Source organism: Helianthus annuus, chromosome 9 (genome assembly GCF_002127325.2).
Source record: "Helianthus annuus cultivar XRQ/B chromosome 9, HanXRQr2.0-SUNRISE, whole genome shotgun sequence".
Taxonomy (NCBI): domain Eukaryota; kingdom Viridiplantae; phylum Streptophyta; class Magnoliopsida; order Asterales; family Asteraceae; genus Helianthus; species Helianthus annuus.
The window spans coordinates 185,801,768-185,814,763 of NC_035441.2; positions in this window are offsets into that span (position 1 = coordinate 185,801,768).

The window sequence follows — 12,996 nt, forward strand, 5'->3', positions numbered from 1 at the left end:
TTACCCGTTGGGTATCGGGTATACCTACGGGTATCGGGTATACTCAGTAGTTTGTTAAAAGAAAAGACGTTGAGATTTTCAAATCCATTTTTTTACTATTATAATTATTATGTAATTTTATTTATACAACAACTATTATAAATTAAAAATGTATATTACATATATATAAGTTTTATTATGAACTAGTGTGTAACCCCGCGTTGCATGTGTGGGGGTCGTAAAACCGTGTTAAGTAGTAAACAAACAATGATCTAGTAAAACAAAAACGCGAATCTATATTGTAACGTGACGTAAAGCTGGCGTAGAACACGTTACACATTCTCTTCGCATTGCGGTGAAAATTCAGTTTGTTCGGTTCGTTACAGTATCACTATGGTACCAACATTCAGTATAGCAAACCAATAAGAAAACTCAAAAAAATAAGTCATAAATCAGTTCAATTCACCGCAATAATGGTATACAAATACATAGCATCAATATTAACTTTGTTATTTTTAAATAAATAAAGATAATACAAAAGTCATGACTACATTACATATAGAGATCGTAAATTTCTTTTAGTCAGCTATTAAGAATCCTGATGATTACATTACATAAGAGATCATAAATTTCTTTTAGTCGGCTATTTGGGATCACTGAGCCAGCCCATTTCAGTTTTCTACTTTAAGTCCTCTATTTTGGATCATTAAACTAGCCCATTTCATTTTTTCTCATTGGCCCAACATCCATGGCCCAACACTGTAGCTAAGACCTACTCTAATTGTTATATATAATAATTAATAATAACTTTATAATCCTTATACCTTATATGTATACCCGTCGGGCTCGGGTATTTTTGTCATCCCTATCTTTGGGTTTGGTTCTCAGGTTTCGGGTTTTTTAGTCACTTTAACTGATAACCGAACCGTATTAGATTCGGGTAAATGTTTCTCGGGTTAGTTCCCTTCTTCATCTACAACCAGTGCCTCCCATCCACCACCACCATTACCACCGTATAAACCCTAACCACTATCCAAACACACAAATCCGCCATGAAACCTTCAATGAAGATAAGAGATGAACAAAAACCTCTATTCCTAGCAAAAATACATCTCAAATCTGGCGGCTAGGGTTTCATTCGACGGTGGGACGCCGGATCTATGGGGTTGGGGTTTCTGTGGTGGGGTTGTTGGTAGTCAGATGAGGGTGGTGCGGTGGGGTTGTTGGTGGTCAGATGAGGGTGGTGCGGTGGGGTTGGTGGTTGTCGGCAAGTGGGGGTTGTGGTGGTCGGCAGGTTGGGGCGGCTGTTGAAAGAAGAATTGTGGAGGTGGTGGCTGATGTTCTGATGAAGAAAATGGAGATAGTTGTGGGAGATAATAAAGAGAGAGAGAGAGAGAGAGAGAGAGAGAGAGAGAGAGAGGGGTAGTACTGTTTGTGTGTGTGTTTAGAGTGGGAAAGATTTTTAATTTTATAAATATATTAGTTTTTAATATATTAAACATATTTTATTTTTTATTTAAAAGATTTTCAAATAAATGGGTAGAAAGACAAAACTACCCCGTTTGACTAGAATTTAACAAGAAATATTAACTGAGTTAGTCCTATAAAGGGCAAAACCTGTCAAAATATGTTGAAAATGACACCGACTGAAAAATGATATTAAGATAAAGGACAAAACCTTCATTGGGTTCAGATAATTCAGGTACGATAGTTTTTCAGGTCGGGTGATGTTAGGTTCGGGTTTTGAATACCCCATAAATTTATAAGACTATGGGGTATGGGGCGGGGGTTGGGTACAAACGCCCAAGTCACCACGCCGGGTGGGCTTGGGTTTTGGCATGGCCCCTTGGGCGGGGTTTCAGCCCCGGCGTTGGGCATGCCTAGCGGTCCTCCGTGGCCGGCTCTCATTGGCTGGTTGGCTAGGTCATAGCGGCTATGTTTAAAATTTAAAAAATAACCGTTTGGCCAAGCCAAAAGGTTCACCCAACTCGCTATAAAACCCCCAACCCCACCGCATGTCCACATCGCTATCCCAACCCTTCACTCCACCTACCCAAACCCGCTACCCACACACACTTGATCGATGGCCTCTTGGACGCACGAGGAAGAGCTAGCACTTGTCACGAGCGTCATGGACGCGATGAAGGGCCGCCAACCCGGTGAGACCCGTTACTGGCCGGAAGCTTTCGCTAGCTACCGGCAAACGTGGGGATTGACCGGCACAATTTAAATGTGTGCCAACACAAGTGGCGCGAGCTACGACCGAAGCTCGATCGTTTTAAAGCCTACTACGAGAGCGTCCCGGGCGGTGATATAAGTCACGAAGACCGGGTGGCAGTGGCCAACATCGAGTTCCGGGGCAAGGAGCGGAAGCCGTTTGACAAGCTCGCCCTTTTAGAAATCTACCTAACACTTTAGGCTTTTTTTTATTTTGTAATCTTTTTTTTGTAGAATTTTGTAATTTTTAGGAAATTTTAATAATATTTTAGACTTTTTTTTAATTTTGTGTGTATCTTTTAATTTTAGGCTTTTTTATTTTAATAAAACTGGCCAACCCACGTGGGCTAGCCACGCACTGCCATACCGACCCAACACGTCACTCACCAGCCGGGGGGGGGGGGGGAAGTCCAGTGTCAACCCATGCCCCAAACCCCCGCCCCACCACACCCCACGGTCTAAGATAACACAGAATGATGACACACATATTTCAATATGATTTTTAAACGATGACACACAAATATAGTGTCATAAAAATTATAAGATGACACACAGCGATCACACACATATTTCAATATGATTTTTAATCACAGTTAAACGATGACACACAAATATAGTGTCATAAAAATTATAAGATGACACACAACGATGACACACATATTTCAACGTGTTTTGTTTTTTTTAAATGACATTTAAACGATGACACACAAATATAGGTGTCATAAAATATTCGGATTTTACCAACGATGACATTTTTTTTATGACACACATGTTTACGTGTCATAAGATTAGTGTGTGTCATTGTTCTTGTGTCATTAAAGGTCATTTTTCTAGTAGTGGGTGTCTGACGAGTATTGATGATGATAGTGATTTTTATTATCATATTATGTAGTACTGTACGAACAGTTGAATTTAATTTTAAGTATTTGTAATATTTGTTTAATTTGGATATGTTTAATTTGTTTGGATTGCTTAATTTCACTACGTCTTTTATAAAATTTATAACAAAAAAACTAACATCATTTTATAACAAAAAAAACAACTTAATTAATGTTTAAAAAAATAAAGTTCAAAAAGATACTAATAACAATGTGTTGTTCTTACAAAAAATCATTAAGGGAGCGTATGGCCCTATACACTTCCTTTTAGCTGACCATCTTTTGAAAAGTTTGGTACACATATAGGAAGTGTATTGCTTAATACGCTTGGACCCAGAGGAACCGTATTGCCCTATACACTTCCTCTGGTCCCCTAATCATTTGCTGACCATCTTCTGAAAAGTTTGTACTTTAAGTACACATATAGGAAGTGTATTGCTCAATACGCTTGGACCCAGAGGAACCGTATTGTCCTATACGATTCCTATAGGGTTCAAGGGATGTGCAAATAACCAAGGAGAATATGTGAATAACCAAGCCCATAATATATAGTAGTTGGCGTTTATTGTAATTCTATTTTTTTTTTCTAACTAGAAGATATGATTTAGTTAGATTTCTTTATAACCTTTCTCATTGTATTTTGATGTATGGTTGATTAATAATCCATAAGTAAATTATAATTTATTTTTTTTGGTTATTTGTATTTAGACAATTGAGATAAACGTGAAGCTGATTGGACCGATAACAACTAAGAAGTATGGACCATTTAAATTTGGGGTTACGGTACGGAATTTGGACCAGTACCTTTTGACGTTGGATAATGTTTGCCCAAAAGGATACTAATGGTAAAGAGAGTTGTGATAGTTTACGTTTGCATTGATAATTATGTTGTGCCAAAAATAACGGGTGGTGGTTTATTGAGAAAAACAAAGCCTTTAAATATTTGAGTTTGAGAATGATAGGTTTTGTGTTCAACTCTCACTACCCAAACCAAAACGACCACCGAACCACTCACGCAAATTTGCGAGTTCTTCAACAATACAAAGTAATCAACTCATAAAAACAATCAGCAAATATGAACAAAACAAAACAATTCCAGGCGAACAAACCAAACGAACCAAGACGATATAGATGAACGAATCGGAACACCCTAAATTAAGTGTGTGATAATCGAAGACACTAAGTACCATATGAAGACGGTACGCATCTGATAAAGACAACCAGCAAAGATTTAGACCAGAACGATATCATGTGTACAATCCTCCTTCATACAACAACATAGGCTAAGTCCAGTGACCAAAAACAAGCCCACTACAAAATTAACCTTGTTGCATGTCCAAATTGTCACAAGCCCGTTTTAACTAAGCAGCAACCCAAGGTCCCAAACATGAAAAAACAAAACAGCAACATAGCTACATAATTAAATATTATATATAATAATATATGTATGATATTAAATTGAAAATAGAGTGAATTTCAAGAATTGTCCTTTATCTTTATACCAATTTTCAGGCGTTGTCCTTTATGTTCAAAATTGACGAGTTTTGTCCTTTATGTTTTCATATCATACACGTTTTGTCCTTTAGGCCTAACACAGTTAGTTTTTTTCAGTTAAATAAGGTCATATGCTTTGCACACGAGGGAATTTTTGTCAATTCAAAGGTAAGTTCAACGACAGATTTACAGCTCAAAGCTTATGCAACATTTGAATTGACAAAAATGCCTTCATCTGCAAAGCACATGACCATGATTCCAATTTCCATGAGTAACAGTGTTAGTAATGGGCTAGCAACTTGACTAAGTTAATGGGCCTAGTTTTCGATGATACATGAATACATGATTCCAATTTCCATGAGTAATTTTTATGAATAGTTATGACAAGTTGGTCTAGTAGTTAGTCCATTAGTTTTTTTTTTTTTTTTTTTTTTTTTTTTGAGGTGTCAAGTTCAACTCCCACTAACGTCACTTTAAAGGACATTGGTGGTGGCAATGAAGTTTAGAATTAGTCGCCAGTTCGAAACCGAGCCGAACCGGGTTTTATCGCAGTGGGCCTTCGGACGGGCGGGTTTTCCTCGGAACTGATGGCTTAGTGGCTCGGGTATGTATCTAACTCTAATAGTTATAGAGGAGGGGATGCATTTGCTTGATCGAAGGTATCCCAGGATGCTTATCCAGTGATTTAGTTGGCCGTTCAAAAAAATTCACGAATCATGCTATTTGATAAGGCTAAAAATGTCTTTAGGCCCGGAACAAACTTTATATCCAAGTATAGACATATGTTTTAAGTTTTCACTTTCCCAAAAAGAGAGCACGGCCCAAACAAGTGTTTTCTTGGATTTTAAACATGGAATGTACAAGACACACCGACACAAAAATAAACAACATCGTTGGGCCATAATTTCTATCTGAATGTATACCGGTGATCTGATTTATCATTGTGAAGTGTAATATATACATGATGATGACGGTTAATGGTAGTTAATTGGCGTCAAACCAGCCTAAACGAAAACCATATGGACAACCGTTAATTACCACTAATTCGCTAATCGTAAGTTGAATTATCCTAAATACATATTAACCATAAGGATTAGGATCAAATACAAAGGATCCTAATTGTAAGAAGTGTAAGAAGGATTTATAGAGTGACAAGTGTCCAATAACCTAAAAAAACCCACTACACAAAAAAACCTCACTACAAAAAAAACAAAAAAAAAAAACCTTAAACATTCACCACCACCCAAAACCTAAACCCCCACCCACACCCACACATCACCCACCCTAAAAAAAAAAAAAAGGTTTCTTTTTTTTTTTTTTTGCCGAGGGGGTGGGGGGTGGGGGTTTAGGTTTTTGGGTGGGGGTGGGTGTTTAGTTTTTTTTAGATTTTTTTTTTAGGTTTTTGGGGGGTGGGGGGTTAGGTTTTTTTTTTTTTTTTTTTTTTTTTTTTTTTTTTTGGGGGGGGGGGGGGTTAGGTTTTTTTTTTTTGGGGGGGGGGGGGGGTGGGGGTGGGGGTTAGGTTTTTGGGTGGTGGGGGGGTGGGGGTGGGTGTTTAGGTTTTTGGTGGTGATGTAGTGGGTTTAGTTTTAAGTTATTAGACACTTGTCACTTTATAAATCCTTCTTACACTTTTTACAATTAGAAGCCTTTATAGAATAACTTGACCCTTAAACATAAATATAACACATAAGAACTAAATTTAGTTTATAATTTAACAAAACAATCATTGAATAAATGTGTTTCCAATTTGAGCAAGTGAGAATGCACTTTTCAACTATGATTCGTTATATATAGTGGAGGGGAAGATGGACCCGGTTTTCACCTTTGGTTAAATTGTCTATTATAGAGGTCGTTTATAGAATGAATACCCACATTACTTGACGTTTGGTTAAAACGAAAAGGTGAACAAAAGTTTATTCTGTTATATCTTCGTTGTTATACTTATCGCGACCCTACACAAAGGGGATAAGAATGCCTTAAAGGGAAAAACAAAAACAATATTATTTCGACATGGGTCACTTTCTTATCTTAAAAAACAAAAGAGGGGAAACAAGTACATTTCATCGTATTGTGAAGATGAGTCACTTTTTGCTCATCGACATTGAATTCACATGTTTTTAAGACATAAGAATTAATAAGTGATATGTTCAACGAAACCTAAGCATCTATATAATGCATAGATGTTGTGCACATATAGAAAATGTCTTTCTCGCCTTCACATTCCAAATCATCCTAGCCAAAACTCATTGAGTTATAAAAATGTCTTATTCACCTTCACATTCCAAGTTTCCTACCCAAACTCGTAAAACCCTGACCAAAACTCATTAAGATGATTTGTAAAAAAATGATAAACAAGAAGACTTGTGATTACAATTTGTTACGTGACTTAACTAGTATTATTTAAAGGTCAAAGTTTCTTTCTTGTTAGTAGAGTAAACTACATAAATCTTCACTATGATTCTTGTTTTTACGAATGTTATTCTTGCATTAAAACATACTCTAATAATTTGTATTATAAAAACATTGTATACAAAGTTTCTAAAAATACAAGATTTTGTGATTTTTATTTTTGTTAGGTCGTCTGGTATACTCTAACATCCATAGGTGTTAATCATAGTTGACATCCGTTAACACTTGTCATACGCTCCTGGAGGGTGTTAAGGGTCATTAAAAGCTTCACGTGTTAAAAAGTTAACTAGAAGAGAGAGAGAGAGGGAATCAAGAATTGGAAAATTTCCACACACAACATCCTTATATATATGTATTTTAATTGATTTAAGTGACGTTAATAGGGGTTAAACCATTTCCTTGATTGATGTGAGGTGAAGTGAAAGAGAGTCAAACAAGTAACATGAAGTCTATGGGTAATTAAGGGGCGTGAAAATAAATATCCGTCATGTCGTTACTAATCACATATACTTTGTATAAAATTATAAAATTAAGAAGAAAACCAGACGTCTGATTCTTGGTGAAGGTGAACAAGTGGGTTTCCAATGAATTTCTTGTCCGTTAATTTAAGGGGGATCCGGGATACCCGGAAAGTGGATTGGGTCAGGGGTATAAAATCTTCATATGGTGTGCACTTCCTAGCCATTCAGGAAACAAAGGTAAGGGGCTTTTCTAATTTCTTGTTCAATGGATTTTGGGGGGAGATCGGCTTATTGTATGGAAGTAGTTGATGCGATAGGGAGATCGGGGGGGCTGGCATGTCTTTGGAACCCGGCTGTATTCTCCTGTGAAAATGTGATAAAGGATCGGTATTTCTTGGTCCTATCTGGAGCCTTAATTCCGGTAGGGACGAGAATTAATCTGGTGAATGTGTATGCGTCTAACGACGCTTCGGTAAGAAGAATGATTTGGAATAGGTTGGTGGCAATTAAAAATTCGATTCAGGGATTGTGGGTGTTCATGGGAGACTTTAATGAAGTCAGAAACGAAGCAGAGAGAATTAATTCCGAGTTCAATGCATCTAATGCGGATTCTTTTAATCATTTTATACTATCGGCGGGACTCAATGAGTATAATATGGGGGGCGGAAATTTTACGTATATTTCGGATCGGGGGGACAAACTAAGTAAGCTTGATAGGTTTCTAGTTTGTATGGGATTTATGGAGAATTGGCCAACGGCTTCGGTTACGGTTCTTAGCAGGGATGTATCGGATCATCGGCCTATTCTGTTATCTACGTCCCCATCGGATTATGGTCACATTCCTTTTCGATGCTTTAATTCCTGGATGGACCTACCGGGTTTTTCGGGGCTTGTGCAGCATGTCTGCCATAGTTTTGTCTTTGATGGGCCTGCGGACATGGCCTTGACGGTTAAACTGAGGTGGCTCAAAAATAATATTAAGGTGTGGCTTAAAAATGAAAGGGAGAGATTGGATGGAGAGTACCTAGAAAAGAAGAAGCGGGTTCAATTCTTGGAGGGTCTGGCAGAATCGAGGGTGCTGCAAGTAGAGGAACTGAATGAAAGAGCGGAATGCATCGGATTTATCATGGAGTCGGATCATAGAAAGCAACTAGATGCTAAACAAAAATCCCGTTCCAGGTGGGCCTTTGAAGGGGATGAGAATACTGCCTTCTACCATAATGTTATAAACTCTAATTTAAGCAATAGCCGTATTAATGGTATCATGATTAATGGGGTGTGGAACTCGGATCCGGTGGCTGTTAAAGAAGCATTCTTTCAGTTCTATGCTAATCAGTTCGTGGAACCGTTGGAGAATAGGCCACTAATCTCGTGTCAGGGCATGGCATCACTTTCTGCGGCTGAAGCGTTATCCCTCGTCGAGCCTTTTTCTATTTCGGAAATTAAAGAAGCTATATGGGGTTGTGTTGGCGATAGGGCCCCGGGCCCGGATGGCTTTAATTTTAAATTTATTAAAAAGAACTGGGACCTGTTTCAAGGTGATTTTTTCAAGATTTTCCAGGAGTTCTTCCGTAATGGGAATATAAGTCGGTGTTGTGCGTCTTCGTTCATTGCCTTAATACCAAAAATTAAGGACCCGACTTCCCCTTCCGACTTCCGCCCTATCAGTTTAATCGGAGTGGTTAATAAAGCCATCTCTAAGGTCCTGGTAAATCGTCTTAAAAAAGTGGTTGGGAAATTAATATCGGATGAACAGTCCGCCTTCCTAGCTGGGAGGAACATCTCGGACGGCCCCCTTATTCTTAATGAAGCAATTGCGTGGATGAAGAAGGTAAAAAAATCGGGAATGGTATTTAAAATCGATATCAACAAAGCGTATGATTCTCTCAACTGGAAATTTTTAGATTCAGTGATGGCTCAAATGAATTTTCCGGATCTTTGGAGGGGCTGGATTATGGCAACCCTAGTTTCATCTAGGGCATCAGTGCTTGTAAATGGATCTCCTACTATGGAATTCGAGTGCACACGAGGGTTGCGACAAGGTGACCCCTTATCACCGTTCTTGTTCGTTATAGCCATGGAGGCATTATCCATCATTATGAAAAAGGCCGTGTCGGGTGGAATTTTCGATGGCTTGCGATGTACATCAAATGGTCCTACTATTTCACATCTTATCTATGCTGATGATGTGGTGTTTTTGGGGAAATGGTCTGTAGAAAATGCTCTTAATTTGCGAAGAATATTGAGGTGCTTTCACTTAGTCTCGGGATTGAAAGTCAACCTAACTAAATGTTCCATATACGGAATAGGGGTGGCGGAGGCAGAGGCTGATCATATGGCTAATATCTTAGGATGTAAAAAGGGTTCGTTTCCTTTTAAACATCTTGGCTTATTGGTAGGCGCAAATATGAACCTTGTTCGAAACTGGAAGCCGGTTATTGAGGTGTTTAAAAACCGGTTATCGATTTGGAAAGCAAAAAATCTTTCATATGGGGGGAGAATAACTTTGGTGAAGTCGGTTTTGAACTCGTTGCCAACTTATTTTTTCTCATTATACAAAGCTTCGGTTAAAGTCCTAGAGATCTTGGAGAGGTTGAGAAGGGTTTTCTTTTGGGGTGGGTCGGAGGAAAATTCTCATATGAGTTGGATGGCGTGGGAGAAGGTGATCGCCCCTTTGGAGTATGGTGGTCTAGGTTTCGGGTCTCTCCGGGACACTAATTTAGCCATGTTATCGAAGTGGTGGTGGAGATTTAAATCGGATAAGGATGGTTTATGGAGGAGGATTATATGGGCTTTTCATCATAATAATAGGTCATGGGCTCCAATTCCTGCAAAAATGTCTTTGGCTGGCCCCTGGAAGCAGATTGTCGGTATTAAAGAGCAGCTCAGTCAAGTGGGTATAAATCTCCCAACTTCTATTCGTTGGCGAGTGGGTTGCGGATCACGGGTAGCATTTTGGCTGGATATTTGGATTGGTGCACAGCCCCTTTATATGGTTTTTCAGTCATTATTTGCTATTGAAAAGGAAAAAGAATGCCGTGTATCGGATCGGGTTTCATGGGATGACAATTCGGTGGTCTGTACATGGGTTTGGAATCGGGAGACATTAACGGTGGGCGAGCAGGAGGAGCTGATGGAACTTTCGCTGCTTCTGTGCGACTTTAATGGCGGGATTGGGTCTGATTCTTTGGTCTGGAAGTATGATAAGTCGGAGGTTTTCTCGGTAGCAAGTATCAAATCCATTGCAGCCTCGGCATCAAGATCGGTCCCGGTATATCTGTTCTTTTGGAATAAATTCATCCCGAAGAAGGTTGGGATTGTTTCTTGGAGGGCGTTATCGGAGAGGTTACCGACCCGGGTTGCATTGGCTGCTCGTGGTATCGACATCACGGATACCCGGTGCTTGTTCTGCGGAGACTATGAAGAAACGAGTGATCACCTGTTCGTGTCATGCCAGTTCTCTCAATCGATTTGGTCAGTTATCTCGCAGTGGACTAGAGCACCGCCCATATTTGCATTTAGTCTAAGGGATATCCTGGATGCCGGAATGTCGGTTTGTGGTTCCAAGAAAAAGAAGTTGGTGTATAATGCTATTTCTCAGGTAGTGATCTGGTGCCTATGGAGGATGCGGAATGATGTCGTTTTTGGTCAGACGGTTCCTAGCATTACGAGGGTTGTAGAAGAGTCAAAATCAATGGCGTATCATTGGATAAAAAATCGCTCGGGATCGGCTCATTGGTCTTGGAATGAATGGCGGAGTTTTAGTATGATAATGTAACTAGTTGGTGTATGTTATTCGGTGGATAATCCTATGTACTGTATATTTGGTGCTTAGCATCTTGCTAGTTGAATAAAAATATTTTGTTGGCCGTTCAAAAAAAAAAGAAGAAAACAAAGAGAGAGAGAGAGATGGGGACATTTGAAGGACGTTGGTAGGTGAAGTGTCTCTATTTTGCCTGCACACTTGTTTATTTCTTCTCTTTCCAGTAGTGCGCATATAATGCTTTATCCACATCCGGAGTAACTTCCGTCAATTCTTCCATCAATTCACTATCCCAAATTCCAACCCCCACTAACTCAATTTTCCTTTCTTTCCTTTGCTAGAGACGACTTAAATAATAATAATAGTAACATACTATTAGTTTTAATGACATAAAAATAGTCTTTTTGGTCCTACTCATATCTTTGGGTCTAACATTAACATTTGATTTTAAGTTTAAAAGTTATAGATTTGAGTTAGACTACACAGTGTGGGAGGGCACGAAAAATAGGCGTGAAACGCTATGTGACAACCAAGTCAGTATTGTGGTGTGGAGAAAAAAAACACGGGGTGGGAAATGACGTAGAATAGGAAAAAAAAAAAATAAAAACAAAATATACATAACCAATCAAAACAAACCTAAACTTCACCCACCAATCAAGAGCCTCACCTCACCTACACAATTGCCCCCACGCCGGTGGAATTCCTCCCGCGCCTTCCCCCACGCCAGCCACAACGTCGTCTACGGGGTGGTGTTCCGATGTGGTTGTGGCTTTCACACCCACACCGTGTGGTCTTACCTAATTTGATTTTTTTTTTTTTGTAATAAGTTTTGGTTTTAATATTAACTTGTTAACAATGGTTGTTTTATAATTTACCTAAAACAAATAGTAAGTGAACGTGTTTATGTAATAGGTTTTGGTTCTAACACAACCACTTTTGATATGGGAAAATTATAAGTGAAGATGTTTATGTAATATGTAATAAGTTTTGGTTATAACACAAACAATTTTGACATGAGAAAATTATACATGAACGTGTTTAATACACAACCCATTCTAATATGAGAATTGTGGTCCTCATGATAGTGTCTCAGTGGTAAGGAGGTGAGAACCTATTGTTACGGTTTACGGGTTAAGACTAGCTTGACATCACCCGATTAGTCTAGAGCATGTGATTTACCTCCCTCATGTTGGCCATGAGACCGGTTGAATGGTTGATGGCGGACGTCCAATATGAGAATTGCGGTTAGGATCAAATACAAAGTTTTCTAAAAATAATAAGTCGTAAGAAGGGTATCAAACGGACTCTGATTAACCTTATTCAAGCGACAATGGAATCGTCTCATCGAATTCTGCGATATGAGATTTTAGGTTTTTGCTTTTAGATGCTTAGCTTGTACATTTTAGAGTTTTTGTTTAGACCATAGTGTCTTTTTATTTATCGTTGTGTATTTTCTATATATGTGTTATTATGTTTTTTCTGCGACTCATTTTGTCTTTTTTTACTCAACAATGTGTTATATTTGCTTAACATTGTGTTATATTTTGCGAATCATTGTGTCTCTGTACACTTCTTATTTTTTAGGAGATTTTGTAGCATAACTTTACCTATTACCAATGAGAATTGTAAGTATAGTATAAAGTATTGTAGGTAGTATTGTATTCCTCTAATATTACACAATTTATAATTAACTCTTCCCAAAATCCCTAAAAAACAATGTTGTATGCTAGCAGATCCACCTTTTTTTTGAACGGATAACAAACTCAATCCCGAGCACTCTCGGGGCATCCACTGG